Source organism: Phoenix dactylifera, chromosome 2, assembly GCF_009389715.1.
Source record: "Phoenix dactylifera cultivar Barhee BC4 chromosome 2, palm_55x_up_171113_PBpolish2nd_filt_p, whole genome shotgun sequence".
NCBI lineage: Eukaryota > Viridiplantae > Streptophyta > Magnoliopsida > Arecales > Arecaceae > Phoenix > Phoenix dactylifera.
The window spans coordinates 21,707,417-21,726,669 of NC_052393.1; the positions used below are offsets into that span (position 1 = coordinate 21,707,417).

Below are 19,253 nucleotides of genomic sequence, written 5' to 3' on the forward strand. Positions count from 1 at the left end.
GATGAGAGACAATGCACTACAAACACAAAGTTTTATAGTGGTTCGGAGCTAACCCTTGCTCCTACGTCCACTCCCCAAGTCTTACTTGGGAATTTCACTATAACCCCCTTGGATTACAGCCGGTTGTTTTGCAAGCTCACAACCGAACTTGTTGTTTTACGAGCTCACAACGAACTCGGTCGGTTTTCCCAGGCTCACCGACTAGAACCAACCCCGATTGTTTTCCCGGGCTCACAATCAAACCCTTACACTCGTTGGTTTTAAACCGGCTCACCAACCAACCTTAATCCCCTTGATTCAATCCCCCGATTGAATCAAGTAAATACACGAGATAGAAGAAAACAGAAGATAGCTTCTCAAAAAGCAGATTTAAGACAATATAATCGTAAAGGAGTTAGAAGCCCTCAAACGCTTTTAAGATGGTGAAGAGGTGTGGCTTCTGGAACTCCGGTCTCCTCTTGAAAGAGTGATCGACTTGAAAGCAGGAGGAGGAAGCTTTGAATGCTGGGAAGATGTTGGTGGAGCAGTAAATGCAGATCTTCCCTTTTTCTCGTTGAAGAGCACTTAGAGAGCTTGAAGACTTGAATGCTAGGAGTGGAATGTGTGTTCTCTGCCTTGCTACAGTCTTCTGTGGCTATTTAAGCCAACCCCCACGGAAACTAGCCGTTACTCTGCTTTTTCTGGCCGTTCTGCACACTCTGCGCAGCCTGACAATGTGACCGTTGGTGGGTTGGAGTCGACTCGCGCGATCAGGAGTCGACTCGGCTGTAGCAGGAGTCGACTCGAGCTTTTCCGGAGTCGACTCGGCAACTGTTCCCAGTTTGAATTAAAGTAGCCGTCTTGACTGGGAGTCGACTCGTCTTGACCCGGAGTCGACTCGCCAACTTCTGGCGCTGACCTGGCAATTTTGGAGTCGGCTCATCCTCTGTAGTCCGTGGATCCAAATTTGAATTTTGTCCACTCGAGTCGACTCTACTGTCCTGGGAGTCGACTCGAATCTCAGAGCCCGAACTCCCGATTCTCTGTCTTTTGGCTCATCCAGTCTTGGAGTCGACTCGAACTTCCTTGGAGTCGACTCGGCTCTCAGTTTCCGAAAGTTGGTCTTCTGCCTTTTGACGTGAAGCTTGTCTTGGAGTCGACTCGAGCTGTCTGTGAGTCGACTCGAATCTCAGAGGCAGTAACATGGTCTTCTGTCTGTTGATGGTCGCTCAGTCTCGGAGTCGACACGTGTACTGCGGGAGTCAACTCGAATCTCAGAGTCCGAAAATCGTTCTCTGACTTTTTCCTTGTGTTCCTCTGAGAGTCGACTCTTACCTTCTTTGGAGTCGACCTGCCAACCATCGGAGTCGACTCGCGTTCCACTGGAGTCGACTCGAATCTCAGACCCGAAAATTGCTCTCTGACTTTTCTGCCTGTGACTGCTTGGAGTCGACTCTTACTTCCCTGGAGTCGACTCGGTGAACATTGGAGTCGACTCGCGCACTTCAGGAGTCGACTCGTTGACAGGTTCTGAGATGAAGCTTTCTGTTCTTCTTTCTGTTCTCAGTCGGAGTCGACTCGTACTAATCTGGAGTCGACTCGAGCTCGTGCCAGTGAACTTGATACGCTTGGAGTCGACTCGTGATACTCGGGAGTCGACTCGAGTCTCAGACATTGGTTCATGCAGACTTCTTAACTTATCCAAAATACTATGAACCAAGTCTAGAAACACTTGGACAGGATTTTCACTGAAACACTCAATTGAATTCATTAGTAATCACAAGATATACTCAATTGCTTTGAGCTCATCAAAATCAAATGGGGTTTTAATCAATCACTCCACACATTGCTTGATGAATGATATCCAAGGATAGACATATCTCTATCAGATTTGGCATTATTTTCATAAGAGCATATCAAGCATAACATGTACGACTGAAAGATATAAAAGATATGCAATGGTTCATTTTCCATTTTTCAGAAGATCAAGAGGAGTTTTCATCAAAAATAGAACTAATAGAAATCATGTATATGACAAGCAGTGATGATAGATTTTAAAAATCATTTGAGTAGATAACTATCATACACAATTGTCTTTTTCATTTCTTCAAGAATTCTATTAACCCTATTTTACTTAAGGTGTCCTTGGTGCTGAAATAATTAATTTCTGTATAAACTTTATCAGGATTTTGGTTTTCAACACTGTGTCATGATACTCTTTATCTTCACAGTTTGGAAACCTTTATCATTTGAAACACTTTTACAAGATTTAGCAAATACATAAAATATTTCAAGTTTGTTTGCCAAGAACAAATCCAATGTAAGCTTTTGAAAACTTAGTGATGGAAACAACATCTTTAGATTTAGAAATTGATTCTTGTTTGTTTCCTTAGTTAACATGCATAGCAAACTTTGACCTTTTAGAAGATAATCTAAGTAAGCCAATGGCAAGGTCTTTTGAGATTAAGTACATACTAGCATGAGTTGATTCTATGTGCCAAGGATGGTTTCTTTAATCATGATATTCATAGTGCATATATTCAAATGCACACCAAGTACATATTATCATATCTAAGATCAATAAACAATAATGCCAAGGATAAAAACTCTCAATCAAGCATATAGAGAATTCATAGAGTTGTTCTTAATAAATTGATTAATCATTTAGCAACTTATCCAATAGTGAGTAAAGTATACTATAAAACTAAATGATTTGATTATATTTCCAAAAGTATTTTCTATATCACAAAATTGATCAATACTAGCAATTCATATCAAATACTAAAGCAAAAATAATGATGAGATGCAAGGATTACTGATTTCATTATTATTATTTTTGTTAATAACTTTTTAAGTTTCTTTTTGTTCCATGGGTATCTTGGCACACCTATGTGTACATCCTCATTTTGGGTACCCAAGCTTGCTTGGGTCCTTGAGAGTTAGGACATATGGTTCCTTTTGGAATCCAAATCTGTTTAATAGTAATAACTTTACCATTTGATTTAATTGTGTTAGAACGATAGGTAAAGTTGTTATGCCCATTCTTTTCATGTTTGAAATAAGTTATCTTATTTAATGGTTTGCTTGGTGAATTGATAACCTTTTTCTCTAGAGATTTATGGCTAAGTGGAGGAGTCAAGCTAAATTTTGATTTATCAAAATCAGCATGTTGGCTTTCAAACATCATTTTTAATCTTTCAGAGCTTACGGTGAATTTGTTAATAACAGATTTTAATTGATTAATTTCTTTACTTAAGTTTTGATTTTCTTTAATTAAGTTATGATTTTTCTGAATCAATTCTTCTGAAAACGACCTTAAGCTTTCATTTTCAGAAGTTAGTTTCTTAAGATTTTTATTCTTCATAGCTAGTTTTCTACATTCACCATACAAATCATGAAAAGCATTCAAAAGTTCATTATAAGAATATTCTTCATGAAATTCATTTGGTGTAAGATTAGATTCAGATTCTACTTTATCTTCTTGTACCATAAGACATAAATTAGTTACCTCTTGTGGTTCATTGTTGCTCCTAACTTTCAATTCCTTGTCTGACTTTCTCTTGGTCAAGGCTTTCTTGCGTTTTACCTCTTTCTCCCTTTCTTTTTGCTTCCTCTTCTTCTTTGTCTTTAGGAAGCTGATTTGCCTCGGAGTCGACTCGGTCCTTATTGGAGTCGACTCGGTTAACTTGAGGGTCGACTCTGGAATACTTGGAGTTGACTCGACTGAGGTGGGAGATTCAACACCTTTTTCTGCAATCTCATTGTTAGTAGGCAATTGAAGCACATGTGAGCTAATCTGAGATTTATCATAAATATTTTCTAAAGTATCCCAGATCTCCTTAGCAGATAAGCATGCAGAAATTTCATTAAACTTCGTTTCTTGAATAGCACAATATAATATGTTCATAGCATTAGCATTCAATTGTGCTAAGTCCTTTTCATTAATAGTTTAAGAGAGTGTGTGAAGGTCATTTATTATGATTTTTCATAAATAATAGTTTTGTGATTGAATAAAAATGCGCATTCGTATTTTCCAATGTGTATAGTTTATGCCATTAAATAGTGGAGGTGTATCAATTGATTGTCCTTCTCCTAGAAAACTATCAATTTGAGTTGTCATGATCTTTGGCTCTAGTCGGTTAAGACTACAAATAATATTTGAGCACCTGCTCTGATACCACTTGTTGCCCAGTAGATACAACCCAAGAGGGGGGGTGAATTGGGTCTTTTAAAACTTTTAACCTACTTGTGAAAGTTTTTGATTAATTATGCTAAGTTGTATGGATGCACAGTGAAAGTCAACTTAGCAACAGTTTGATGTATAGAATGTGACTTGATTGAATATGCTTGCAACTAAAGGATGCGCGGATAACAGTTAAGCAAGCAATCTATCTAAGTAAGTAAGTGTGTTAGTTAGACAATGACAAGAGGTATTACAAACACAACAAACATATAGTGGTTCGGTGCATCCCAGCACCTACATCCACTCCCCAAGACCTCTTGGGAATTTCACTATAATCCTACAGATTACAGCCGGTTGTTTTACAAGCTCACAACCCAACTTGTTGTTTTACGAGCGCACAACGAACTCGGTCGGTTTTCCCAGGCTCACCGACTAGAACCACCCCGATTGTTTTTCCGGGATCACAATCGAACCCTTACACGTTGGTTTTACCCTCGGCTCACCAACAAACCTAACACCGTTGGTTTTCCCTTTGGCTTACCAACAAACCTTAACCCCTTGATTCAATCCCTTGATTGAATCAAGTTACAGGATATTAAAACAAAGTGTAAAACAAATCAAAGCTTCTTAAATAAGCAGATATAACAATATAAACAAAGAGAGTAAAGAGAAGCCCTCAAACGAGTTTTGAAGATGAAGGAGCTCGGCTTCTTCTTTACTTGACCCTCTTCTGATTTGGCACGAAGTAGAGGATTTCCGAGGCAGCACACGGATGAAGAGGAAGCTTTGGGATTCACTTGGATGCTCTTCTTCTCTCTATTTCACTTTGAATGGCCCTTTTGTGCTTATGGGAGATTTCCCTTGTAATCTCTTTCCTAAATGTTTTCTCCCACTTCCATAACTTCTCTCCTAGCTCTCCTCTTGTTTTTATAGCTTTTGATGGCGTGGAAACAAGAATATAGCCGTTAGAGACAAAAATAGAGCCGTTGGACACAATCTGCACTTCCTGACAATATTACCGTTGGGATCGGAGTCGACTCGCGCGATCAGGAGTCGACTCGCCTGTTGCAGGAGTCGACTCGTGTTTTACTGGAGACGACTCGGCCACTGTTCCAAATTTGAATTAATGTGCTTGCTTTGTCCTAGAGTCGACTCGGACTAAAACTGGAGTCGACTCGCCAATAGCTGGAGACGACTCGGGCGCTTAGGGGTCGGCTCATTCTCAGGAATCCAGAGGACATATTTTCTGATTTTCTTCCTCGAGTCGACTCGGATTCTCTTGGAGTCGACTCGGCTCTCAGAGCCCGAAAACTGATCCTCTGTATTTTGGGGTCGCGCTGCCTTGGAGTCGACTCGAACTGTCTTGGAGTCGACTCGCCTCTCAGAGACGAAAATACCGTCTTCTGTCTTTGGGGTTGCGCTGTCTTGGAGTCGACTCAGACTTTGCGGGAGTCGACTCGGCTCTCAGTGTCTGAAATTGGCTCTCTGACTTTTTCCTTGTGTTCCTCTGAGAGTCGACTCTCACTTTCTTTGGAGTCGACTTGCCAACCATCGGAGTCGACTCGCGTTCCACTGGAGTCGACTCGAATCTCAGACCCGAAAACTCCTCTCTGACTTTTCTGCCTGTGACTCCTAGGAGTCGACTCATACTACCCTGGAGTCGACTCGGCAAGCATCGGAGTCGACTCGCACTCTTCAGGAGTCGACTCGTTGACAGGTTCTGAGATGAATCTTTCTGTCCATCTGTCTGTTGCTCCTTGGAGTCGACTCGGAACTGTAGGAGTCGACTCGAGTGCCTTTCCTTTGAATTTTTCTTAAAACTTGCTCTTCTAAATTGAAGCCTTTGAACTTGAATCTTGGGCCAATGAGGTGTGGCTTTCTTCTAACTTTTCTTGAGAGCTTTGGAGGCCTTCTTGAATTCTTCCAACTTGCTATGTTCCTTGCAAAATAAATAATCTTTCTTCTTGCAACACAAACATTAGTATTTATACTTCAAGGTTTTGTGATCATCAAAATCAATCTTTAAATCAATCTTGGGTCATCATGATATAAGGGGCTTACTCAGAGATGCTCTTGAACATAATATTAGAAATTTAACAGATTTTAGTGGAGAGCAAGAAGAAGCTCCAATAGGTGATGAGCATACCGTTACTGAATCTATACATGTTGAGGAACCTATAGACTCTGAAGATAACACAACTCGGTATCATAACTTGCTGAAAGATTGTGATAAAGAACTATATCCGGGTTGTAAGAATTTTACGAAGATTTCTTTTATGGTGCATTTATTCCATTTGAAATATTTGAATGGATGGTCTGGGAAGTCTTTTACTATGCTTCTTCAATTATTAAAAGATGCATTTCCAGAAGGTGTTATTTTGCCATCAACTTCTTATGAAGCCAAAAAACTAGTAAAAGACTTGAATCTTGGATATGAGAAGATACATAGTTGTCCAAATGACTGTATTTTATATCTTGGTGATAATATTAATGAAGATTCGTGCCGAATATGTGGGTCTTCACGATGGAAAAAACAAAATGAAGACGAGCATGATTTGTCGAATGAAGTGGATGCTGCACAGTCTAAAAAAATTCTGGCTAAAGTTTTGAGGTATTTTCCTCTCATACCTAGATTGAAAAGGATGTATGCATCATCAAAGACGGCTTCCTTAATGAGATGGCATGATGAAGGACGTACAAGGGATGAAATGTTAAGACATCCAGCGGATAGTTTAGCATGGAAAGCATTTGATGATAGGCATCACGAATTTGCTTCTGATGTTCGCAGTGTAAGGCTGGGTTTGGCAGCTGATGGATTTAATCCATTTCGAACGATGAGTTCTACATACAGCACTTGGCCAGTTGTTTTGGTTCCATATAATTTGCCACCATGGATGTGTATGAAACAGTCTTCACTCATTCTATCAATGGTTATTCCCGGTGATAAGAGCCCCGGTAATGATATAGATATTTTTCTGTAGCCTTTAATAGATGAATTGAAAAAGTTATGGCAGGGTGTTGATGCATTTGATGCTTTCACTGGCCGAACATTCAAATTGCGTGCAGCTCTTATCTGGACAATCAATGATTTTCCTGCATATGCTAATGTATCCGGTTGGAGCACTAAGGGGCGTATTGCATGCCCTTCTTGTGGAGATTCAACTCATTCATATTGGTTAAAACATGGAGGAAAATTCTGTTATATGGGTCATCGAAGATGGTTAGAAGCAAATCATCCATTTCGACATCAGAATAATCAGTTTGATGGTACCATAGAGTTGCGATCTGCACCAATTCCACCAACTGGAACTGAAGTTCTTAAACAAACTCATGGCACTAACTATATACCTGGTAAGGCATTCAACAGTTAAAAGAAGTGGGGAAGGGGGGATGTTGGCAGCTCAATGACACAGGTTTTTGAGGACGCTGACAACTTCGAGAATGATGACAGCATTTATGGATAGAAAAATGACGATGGCACAAACTCGGTATCTACACAGAAGCAGTTATGGAAAAAAAGGAGCATTTTTTTTGAATTACCTTATTGGGAGTATAATCTTCTTTGACATAATCTTGATGTCATGCATATAGAAAAGAATATGTGTGATAACTTGATTGGAACAATGTTAAATCTTGAAGGAAAGACTAAAGACAACTTGAAAGCGCGTCTTGATTTGAAAGACATGGGCATAAGACAAGAGCTTCATCCGAAAGAACAACCCAATGATAAATATTTTATACCTCCTGTATGTTACACAATGGTCTACTCCAGAGAAAGATCTTTTTCTAATGGTTTTGAAAAAGCTGAAGGTTCCAGATGGGTATGCATCGAATATTTCAAGATGCGTTAATCTTACAGAGCGAAAACTTACGAATCTTAAAAGTCACGATGGCCATATTTTGATGCAAGATATCTTTCCATTGGCTTTAAGATCATCAACACATAAACAAGTTCTTGCAATTGTATCTCAGTTATCATCCTTCTTTAAGGCATTATGTTCCAAAGTTCTTGATCCCAAGGAGCTTGATCAATTGGAGTCTAATGTTGCACTAACACTGTGCCATATGGAGAAGATCTTTCCTCCTGGTTTTTTTACTATTATGGTTCATCTAGTCATTCACTTGGTTGGGGAAGCTAAACTTGGTGGACCGGTTCACTATCGTTGGATGTATCCTATTGAGAGGTGATATTCTTAAACTCGAATGTCCATATTTATTACTAATATGAATATATATTCTATTATCTTCGTCGATGTTGATGTTGAGCACTAAAATTTTTTGTTGAAGGTATCTTGTACGCTTAAAGGAATATATACGCAATCGAGCCTATCCCGAAGGATCGATTGCGGAGGGATATATTGCTGATGAGTGTTTGATATTTTGCTCGAGATACCTTGAAGGAGTTGAAACTGCTTTTAATCGACCACAAAGGAATTACGATATTATACATAATGCAGAGGAGTACAAGTTCTCATCTGGTGGAAGATTTGTGGGGAAAGCTGAAAGTACTGTAGTTCATCACAAATTATTGGCACAGGCACATCGTTATGTCTTACTTCACAGTGACTTAATATCCGTATCGCAGGTCAATATGGTTATAAGAAATCACAATTTACTGTCATATCAGATATAATATTCAAAACAAATAAATTATTTCTCGTGCAGAGATTTTTTAGTGGCTCAGCGAAGCGCCAACAATAACATTCATCCTACCCCAAGGATTGAGCAAAGATGGTTGGTTGAGTTATTTCCTGAATGGTTATTAAAACAGGTTAGACGTTGAATCCTATTAGATCTTTTATTATATTCTACGATCGGAACTTTGAAAAATTAATTATTATCTGACTTAAATTTTTTTAGGTACCAACTATGATGGAGAGACATTGTTCCAATGAATTAATAGTCCTTGCTCGAGGTCCGAACAATATTGTCAACAGATATGATGGGTTCATTATAAATGGTTTTAAATTTCATACAAAAAAACGTGAAAAATTTAGAAAAATCCAAAATAGTGGAGTTAGGATTGAGGCGGACGGAAAAATTTATTATGGTGCCCTAACAGATGTTTATGAGTTAGATTATTACGGAAACTTTAAGGTAGTATTATTTCGATGTGATTGGGTGGATATAAACTCATCTAGAGGTTTGAAGCAAGATATAAATAGCTTCACACTAGTAAATTTTTTAAGGTTGATACATACTGGTGTGCTATTGAAAGATGACCCATTTGTTTTTTCATCTCAAGCTCAACAAGTGTTCTTCGTGCAAGACTCGAAGGATAAAGATTAGTCTGTTGTTATTAAGACTAAACCTAGGGACTTGTATGATATGGAAAAAGGGTTAGCAGAGGAGGATGATGAGACTTATACTCAGTGTATGCCTTTTAATGTTCCGCCAATTGATGAACTGAATTCTACTAGTTTGGTTAGGATGGATATTGAATGAGAGCTGGCTAGTTTCTTAATGGTAAGAAAAAACATTACTTTTATGCATTAAATTATTTTGCAATTCATAAATTATTTCTATGGATTTAATTTTTAACTAATATTGATTCTTTTTTGTGTATACTAGATTACAACATGCCGCGAGGAAAACGTTTCAGAAATATTGAGTTTCAGCACACATCCGTGGGATCTACTTCTGATCGTTCCCAGCAGCCCGATGTGCCCCATACTCAGTCCGGGTTCCCAGTCTGAGCACGCCCCACCTGCAGATCGTCCAGACACGGATGACGTAGACGTCCTGGGTATTTCTAATTTCTGTTGCTAAATATCTAAGATTGTAGTCTGATACATGTCAGTGTTTTATATATTGAGCTTTTGTATTGCTCTATCGTCTCATCTGCTTATTTTTGAAACCATTATAGATAGCTAAAATTTTTAACTACTTAGGTTTTGTAAAATCTTGAAGATTAACGTACCAGAAGCAAACAAGGAGAGCAAGCTAGAGGGAGAAGCAGCTGGTTATTACCGTGATGCTTTGCTTTACAATGACACGCATGGGCTTAGTAATTTGATTGAGAGATTAGAATTTCATGCATGCGCCTATCCTTTGTTTCAGTGGCCTCTATGAACTTATTTATGAATGGCTGATGCATTGTACAAAGTATGACTATGTGAAACAAATGAAATTTGACAGAGGATCTTTTTTTTTTTATTGGATGTACTGGAAATGTGCATCGAAAACATCCTTTTGATATGATACCAGTCATAAAACTTTGTTTAGTTCTCTAATGGAGCCTTCTCAATGTTAGCTCTGGTGCCGACCTCTTATTTGATGGGAAAAAGGTTTTGTCGATATTGATGATGGTACTTTTGATATCAGTTATGTATTTCTAAATCAAAACACGGATTTCAAACTGGGAGGAAAATGATCAGGACTTCATATATTTCTTCATGGGCATCTGCTTCAATGTAATCATAGAGGTGGTCACCTGGCCTTCCACTCACTACCAAAACACTTTGGCAGATCTTATATGTTGACCGACCACCTTGCAAGAACCTCGATGGCAAGGGGAACTAGTATACACAATATCATGGAGTTGTCAATATATTAGGCCTGTTAGTTGAGTGGATTAGATATCTTTATTATGGTACTCTATCTTTCTTAGCTACAGCCAACCAAAATCACTAATACTTGATTAGTTGCTTATACTCGATTTTGGATTCATTAGTCATTATATGGTTGAACCTCTTGTTGCATCAGTTCATTTGAAGTATTCAACATGTTTTTTTTAAGATTAATTACCATTGTTGCATAACAGTAAACATATCATGTCACACTAAAATAGGTTTTGAATAAATTAAAAATTCTATAATTTATTTTACTCCTTTAATTTGTTAATTTAGTTTAATTTTGTAGCTATGTTTTAATTTTATGAGTCTCAATTCATGTTTAAATAGAATAAGCTTAAGTGGTTACCTTATCAATCACAATCTCTTATGAGTTACTTATCTACTTCCCGTAAAATTGCATCTTCTTTTTTTGCTAGTATGATATCAGGTTTTCCCTGTCGTATACATTGATGAAGTTGTAAATAGCTGGAAATTTTCAATTTGATCTATATTCACTTTTGTCATTTGTTTATCATGTCTTCCTTGTGCAGCTTCCATGAGATTCTTGTTGAAAGTTTTCCTAAAGCTGTTCTGCATCCTCTTACAAGGCAGGAGTCAATGTAGTGTCTTCTACAGTTCTTTTTGTAAGAATTCACAGCAAACTTTGGTAGTGTGACAATGAATTCTTTTTGTAAGAATTCACAGCAAACTTAGTTGCAGTTTTCAAATAAGAATCCTAGTAAAGGTAAATCATGTTGTAGGTGCATAGGAATCACATGCCACTCATATTCTTTGCTTTAGACCACATATTTTTCCGTATGTAAGGAAATCTATGTTGTGTGTGTATCTGTGAGGGAAAGAGATGGCGAACCCACCTGGCATTGCTGAGAGAACAGGGAGGTGGCCCAGAAATCTATTCAAAGGCCAACTTAGGATGAACTTCTGTACCAAGGTTCAAAACTAAATTAGAATAGGACAGACAAATATATCATATGCTGTCAGTAATAGTACCTATGCTGTTTACTACAATAGCAGTGATACGCCAATGTTCTTTCCAGCAAACCTAACTATTTTAAATCATTTGCCTTTAATGGACTTCTTATTTTATAGATGGACTAGGGAGAGTGAGGAGAACACGAGGGCCCACTCGAGCACGAGACGTATGGACTGTGAGATTCGGGCTGAAGTCGGCAGCCCCAGCCGACTTCAGCCCCGTCTTCCTCTTTTGGAAGGGGCGTAGCAGGGGATCGCAGACGCGATCCCCTCCATCTTCTTCGGGCACAGAGGGGCATCCCGCCGGCTGCACCGCGGTCATCCCGCGTCCACCTCGCGGCCGCACGCACGGCCGCTGATTTCGCCTCCTCCGCAATTCCCGCGGCGGAGAGCCGTTACAATGAGGCTATAAAACCCCCGTTCCTCCTCCTTCGGAGATCACCCGAGCCCTCCTCCCTCTCCTCCGTCTCCTCCTCTTCCTCTCCTCCCTCTCCTCCCCCGGCTCTTGCCTCTCGAGTGGTCGGTGCCGCCCGATCGCCGTCCGAATCCCCTCCGCAAGCCTTCCCCTGTTTTGGAGATTTGCTTCCTCTCAGTTCCAAGTGCCGCCGCCGCCGCTTGACTGCCGGATCGAGCCACCGGCAGCCGAGATCTTCCTCCCACCGCCTCTGCCACCGTCGGTAAGCCCTCTCTTGCCTTGATTCCATGCCAAATAGCATGTTTTCCTCCTTTGCATCGGCCCACACCGAGACCATTCTCGGTTCTTCTTCAACGCCGGCCGTCGCAGCAGCCACCGGCTGCCACCGTGGCCGGCTGACCGTCGACTGGACGACGGCCTCCGACCACCCAGGCCGGCCACCCCGCCGATCCTCTCTCTCCTCCATCTCTCCTTCTTCCCCTGTTCGTGGAGGGGGTTTTGGGGAAGGAAGAAAGCCCATTGTGGGCCGTGGGCACTTTGTTGGGCCGTTGGGCCCAGTCCCCTGCGGGCCCAACTTGGGCCCAGTCCCCTGCATGCCCAACTTGGGCCCAGTCCAGTCCGGTTGGGCCCAGTAGGGCAGTACCCATGTGGGCCCAACTTGGGCCCAGTTCAGACCCAAGCCTAGAACCTGAACCCGAAACCCAGAACCCGAAACCCGAACCCGTTTGGCCAATAAATGGAATTTTACAGTGAAGCCCTTGACAGTATATTATTTCACAAAAGGGACTCCTGTAATTTGTATTTGATCCCTATAGAAAAGATTTATTACATAAAGGTCCCCAACTATATTTATTTAGTCCCCTCACTCAAGTTTTATTATAGAATAGTACCCTGTAATTAAGTATTAGCCCCTGCAATGCATAAATAATCCATTAGAGACCAACTTTGGGGGGCCCTATTGGGCTGGATCTATGCGGGCCAATTGGGCCGTGTCCGATATGGGCCCTATCGGGCCATGCCCATTATGGGCTAATTCTGAGCCCTGTTGGGCCATGTCCAATAGTATTACTTTTGGTTTTGCTTAGCTCTGAAATTTACAAAGAAATTAATTAAATGTTAACAGGTGAACCTGATCCGCCTACCTGAAGTAGGTATTAAGCGAGAAGAGGTAAGTAACTTAATACTTCAAGTGTGATTTCTGAATTATTTAATAAACTGATTATGTTTTGATATATGTTTTGCATTCAGTAAAATGGGTCAGACATGTTAAATTTTATTTGAAAATCATGTTATATGCTCTGAATCCATGAAATATATTTATATATATATATATGCATTCTCAGCATGGCTATGATCTGTTCTGTTCTGTTCTGGCCCCGCCAATGGGGATTATACGTTGGACCTGTCGACTTGTAATTTGTGAGGAACCGGTTTCGACACCGTACCACCGGTGATTAGAATAGTGGTATTTGGACACCGTACCACCGGTGATTAGAATAGTGGTATTTGGACACCGTACCACCGGTGCATAATAATAGTGGTGTTTGGCACCTTGTGCAACCCATGCCACTGGGTTACGTGGCCGTAGCCTATTATGTTGAGATTCTGGTATAAGAGTTTTTGGAAAAATGATAATAAGTTTTGAAAACAACAAATGATGTTATTTATGATTTATTCCAGACATTATCCTGTATTTTGATCTGATATGCTCTGACCCCACTCTGGGGTATTTTGTTGCTTACTGGGCTAGTGTAGCTCATTATTCTGTTTTCTTCATTTTTCAGATCCAGAGGCTTGATCACACGGGATTGGGGAGTGCGTTAGATTTTCCGACGATTCCTTCAGTTATTGACATTTTAGTTAGTTTAGTTTGGACATTTGAATTATGTTGGCATATGCTATTTTGAAATTTTGTAAGTCTGCTTTTGAACAATTTAAATAATTATGTCATCTTTGAATAGCTGTATCTGCTTTGATATGATCTGCTGCCTTGCACGCCTGTGCGGTCCGCCGTGTGGGCGTGCGGCGTCTGCCGCGCCTCGGGCTCGGGGCGTGACAATAAATGGAATTTTACAGTGAAGCCCTTGACAGTATATTATTTCACAAAAGGGACTCCTGTAATTTGTATTTGATCCCTATAGGAAAGATTTATTACATAAAGGTCCCCAACTATATTTATTTAGTCCCCTCACTCAAGTTTTATTATAGAATAGTACCCTGTAATTAAGTATTAGCCCCTGCAATGCATAAATAATCCATTAGAGACCAACTTTGGGGGGGCCCTATTGGGCTGGATCTATGCGGGCCAATTGGGCCGTGTCCGATATGGGCCCTATCGGGCCATGCCCATTATGGGCTAATTCTGAGCCCTGTTGGGCCATGTCCAATAGTATTACTTTTGGTTTTGCTTAGCTCTGAAATTTACAAAGAAATTAATTAAATGTTAACAGGTGAACCTGATCCGCCTACCTGAAGTAGGTATTAAGCGAGAAGAGGTAAGTAACTTAATACTTCAAGTGTGATTTCTGAATTATTTAATAAACTGATTATATTTTGATATATGTTTTGCATTCAGTAAAATGGGTCAGACATGTTAAATTTTATTTGAAAATCATGTTATATGCTCTGAAATCCATGAAATATATTTTTATATATATATATGCATTCTCAGCATGGCTATGATCTGTTCTGTTCTGTTCTGGCCCCGCCAATGGGGATTATACGTTGGACCTGTCGACTTGTAATCTGTGAGGAACCGGTTTCGACACCGTACCACCGGTGATTAGAATAGTGGTATTTGGACACCGTACCACCGGTGATTAGAATAGTGGTACTTGGACAACGTACCACCGGTGCATAATAATAGTGGTGTTTGGCACCTTGTGCAATCCATGCCACTGGGTTACGTGGCCGTAGCCTATTATGTTGAGATTCTGGTATAAGAGTTTTTGGAAAAATGATAATAAGTTTTGAAAACAACAAATGATGTTATTTATGATTTATTCCAGACATTATCCTGTATTTTGATCTGATATGCTCTGACCCCACTCTGGGGCATTTTGTTGCTTACTGGGCTAGTGTAGCTCATTATTCTGTTTTCTTCATTTTTCAGATCCAGAGGCTTGATCACACGGGATTGGAGAGTGCGTTAGATTTTCCGACGATTCCTTCAGTTATTGACATTTTAGTTAGTTTAGTTTGGACATTTGAATTATGTTGGCATATGCTATTTTGAAATTTTGTAAGTCTGCTTTTGAACAATTTAAATAATTATGTCATCTTTGAATAGCTGTATCTGCTTTGATATGATCTGCTGCCTTGCACGCCTGTGCGGTCCGCCGTGTGGGCGTGCGGCGTCTGCCGCGCCTCGGGCTCGGGGCGTGACATGGACCCTACCTGAGGATGAGAAGATTGTCGTCCATTGCAACGAACTGGGACAGCCCATCAAGAATGCAGCAAGCATTTTATCCACTTCTTTAGGATCGGTTGCGCGGAAGGGACAATTGTGTCCGCTCAACTATACGAAATGGAACGAAATGCTTCCTTCGTATAAGGTTGAGCTTCTTAGAGTTGTTAAGGTAAAGAATTGAATTTGCTTACTATCTTCAATTATTTTTTGATTTAATATTGATATAACATTTTTGACTTTGATGTAGATAAAGTTTGTCCTTCCTGCAAATAGCCATGATTGGGTGCTGAAGTCCGTCAACTGCAAATGGAAAGAATATAAGGCGAAGCTAAAGGCGGATTGGAAGCACGAGGGCATGACTGAAGAGGAGGTGGCCCGTATTTGTCCTCCAGATGTAATCTCTCATCAGTGGAGGGAGCTTGTCCACTACTGGTTTTCCGAGAGAGCTCAGGTTGTGTATATTTTTTCAATACCTTAGATTGTATGTACTATTATTATAGATTAGAAATTTATACATTTTATGCATTATATTGTTTATTGTTTTTCGGGGAAGACATATTCCAATATTGGTAGAGCTGCTCGAGCATCACAGACTGTTCCTCACACTTCAGGCTCTATGAGTTATGCAAGGCATAGAGCTGAATTCGTAAGCTTTCTTGAAATAATTTAAATTTATCTTAAATTATTCTATCATATAGCATGTATACTCTTGAAATATTCTTTTTGTTGTAGATGGATGATAATGGGAGGGAGCCTGGTAGGGTGGAGTTTTATAAGATGACTCACACCCACCGAGATGGCAGCTTTGTCCGGGAGGAGTCAAGAGATATAGTTGTATGTATTCATCTTTGGCTTGTGTTGTATTTTTTTTGGTTTTATTATTGGCATACATTAATTTGAATTTTTTTTTTGAGAGATATAGGATAGGGCAACAAATCTTATTTCGGAGCGCGTCGGGGGGTCATCATCATCCGACGCGACCCATAATATTGAAGCTCAAGTGCTCGCTGAATTGATGGGCCCAGAGCGTTATAGTCGAGTGAGGGGTTACGGCGTTGGAGTTACCCCCACTCAGTTGTCTTCAATGGGCACATATACAAGAAATGCCAGAGAATTTAGTAACACTGCAGAAGTTCGTCATCTTCAAGCAACTATTGAAGAGCTGAAGCAAAACCAAGCAAATTTGCAGTCTCAGCTTACGAATATTTCATCCATGTTACAATAATTTCTCCCTTCTCAGGTAAATAACTATATATATTTGAATACTTTACATATTATCAATTATGATATATGAGTTAATGTATCACATTATTCCTAACTTCTATGTTTTTTTTTTTTTTTGTAGATTCCTGATACTTCAAACGCTTGTGGAGATGATGATGGAGCTGAATCCCATCCCTGATGCATTCTAAATTATCTTTTATGAGTTTGATATGTATATGTTTTTTATTTTTCAGAGTACATTGTAATTTGAAGCTTATTAAGCAAATTTTTAATCAGATATGACAATATTCATATTTCGAATGATCTAAGTGTTTGTGTCAATGTATCAATGTAATACAGGTTCATATTGTAATAATGTATGTTTTGTAATGTGTGTTTTTTAATATGGAATGGTGTTTTATTTTTTTTAAAAAAAACATTTTCCGACGCTTTTAAGCGTCGGTAAAAGCCGTCATGGCACCGCACCGGTACGCTTATGCCGACGCTTCAAACGCTTAAAGCGTCGTGGCAAATGAGGATATATCGACGCTCTAAAGCGTCGGAAATTTGCGACGCTCTAAAGCGTCGGGGAAAACCAACAGCACACCCATGACGAAAATGTCCGTCGGGTAAACGCTGACGCTATAAGAGCGTCGGTAAAGCCGGGTTTTTGCCGACGCTTTCCGCCTGCGTCGGCAAAAACTTTTGCCACTCTGGTATCTCCAACGCTTTGGCGACACTTGTCTTGGCGTGGGCGGTACTTTAGCCGACGCTAAAAAGCGTCGCTAAAGGTCCAAAAAAGCGCCGGAAAAAGTTTGTTTTCCTGTAGTGCACAGAAAAATATTTAAACAACAAATCAAATGTTTCAAGTGGAGGGAGTTTAGATGAAACTAATATTTTTCCCTTAGGATTACACGAATAATACTCCACAGAAGGAAGAAGTCTGATAAAATACAAGGTGCAATGTGCAATGTGGACGGATGGTGTCATAGAAGAATGTGAAGTACTGGATGTTTATATGTGTTGATGGACTTCCTTTCAAATAGTTATCTATACTATTACAATGATTGAAGCTTCAGCGATCCAACCCTTATTGACCATAATAGTTTTTTGTTGCTCGACCTTTTCTTTTTGTGACTAGATTGCCCTTCCTAGAGTTCCAATACAACTAGAAAGGAGAAAAAAGACTTATTGAGAAAGAGAAGAATAAAATGTTTAGGGTCTCGATAAACTAGTAAGCCTCTAGAACAAGATTTGCCATCTTGGTATCGGACTTCGTACTGGTGCCACACTAGCACAGTGTCGCTACGATATAGTACGAAATTTTTTTTTGCATACTGAGTGTCGATACGCCATCCGTACCGGATATTGGTACTGAACCGATATGGTACGGTATGTCCTGTACCGCTTGGTTCGAGACAGTACAACATACCATGCTTTAAAATCATATTCCAGAAACTGCCTTAGAATCCATGTATCTCTAATCATGACCTCCAAATATTAGAGCAAGTGTCCTAAGTTCTAAGCTGTCTGCTTTCCTCCCTCCCCCTTAGATTCCCCCCAGCTACTCATCGGGCCTATTTTCCCCTCTCCTGTTGTACTCTCTTCTCAAGACACGTGCATATCATATGCTAAATACTAGTCTTATGCTAATTATTAGTCTAGTTTTATGAGAATCATAATCTTTCATCTTTGCTATTTTTCTAACATACAATTCTTTGGTATCACTCAAGGAAAGAATAATTATAAAAAATTACAAAAAACAAGTGACTGGGCCAAAAATTGACATCTCAAGAACAATGCCAATAAGACATTTAAATATTGACCAAAAAAAATTGTCAAATATATTTTCTTGGTTATGAGAAAATTGAAAGGTTTGCCGTACCGGTCGGTACTGTACCGTACCATACATACCGTACCGTATCAGGTATACCATATTATATCAGTACTGAATTGGTATGTAGTCTCGTATCGTTCTAATACTCGGTACATCTTGCTATCTTGTATCGTACCGCATACCAATATTATAATAAAATGGTATCGGTATGAAGTCTGATACTGATGGTGAACTTTGGGACAAAGAAATATTCCATCTCTATCGTGCTCGAAAAATGAATAGGAGATGTTTGGCTTATGGATGATCAGTTAATCAAACCAGCTAATGCTCCTTTTTCTTTACACTTTTCTTGTGTGTTGGTTGTTCATTGTGTACGTGCAGTCGCAAAGCTGGAATTCTTGAATATTTTATTTAAGCAAAAGTTCATGATCCAAAAAATAAAGAAGTGAAGTTTTGGAATATGATGTAGGTTGGAATCAAGAGGACACCATGATTAAAAACATTACGGCATTAGAAGAGGAATCATTAGAACAAAATATATATGAGATGATCACAGAAAATAGAGGTTAGAAATATATGAGATGATCAGCTTTAGGGAAAATAAAGGTTAGAAAAACCTGGAAAAAGTTTTGACTAAAAAAATTAAATCAATGGAGAATAATTGCATATTTTCCAGAAAT

General features: G+C 39.6%; 1 long non-coding RNA gene across 3 annotated transcripts in view; it reads left to right on the forward strand.

Annotated features, from left to right (window-relative positions):
• The window catches only part of LOC113461268, a 58,898-nt gene that overhangs the window by 39,209 nt on the left and 436 nt on the right, over positions 1 to 19,253 (forward strand). The gene's annotated exons all lie outside the window — the stretch shown is intronic.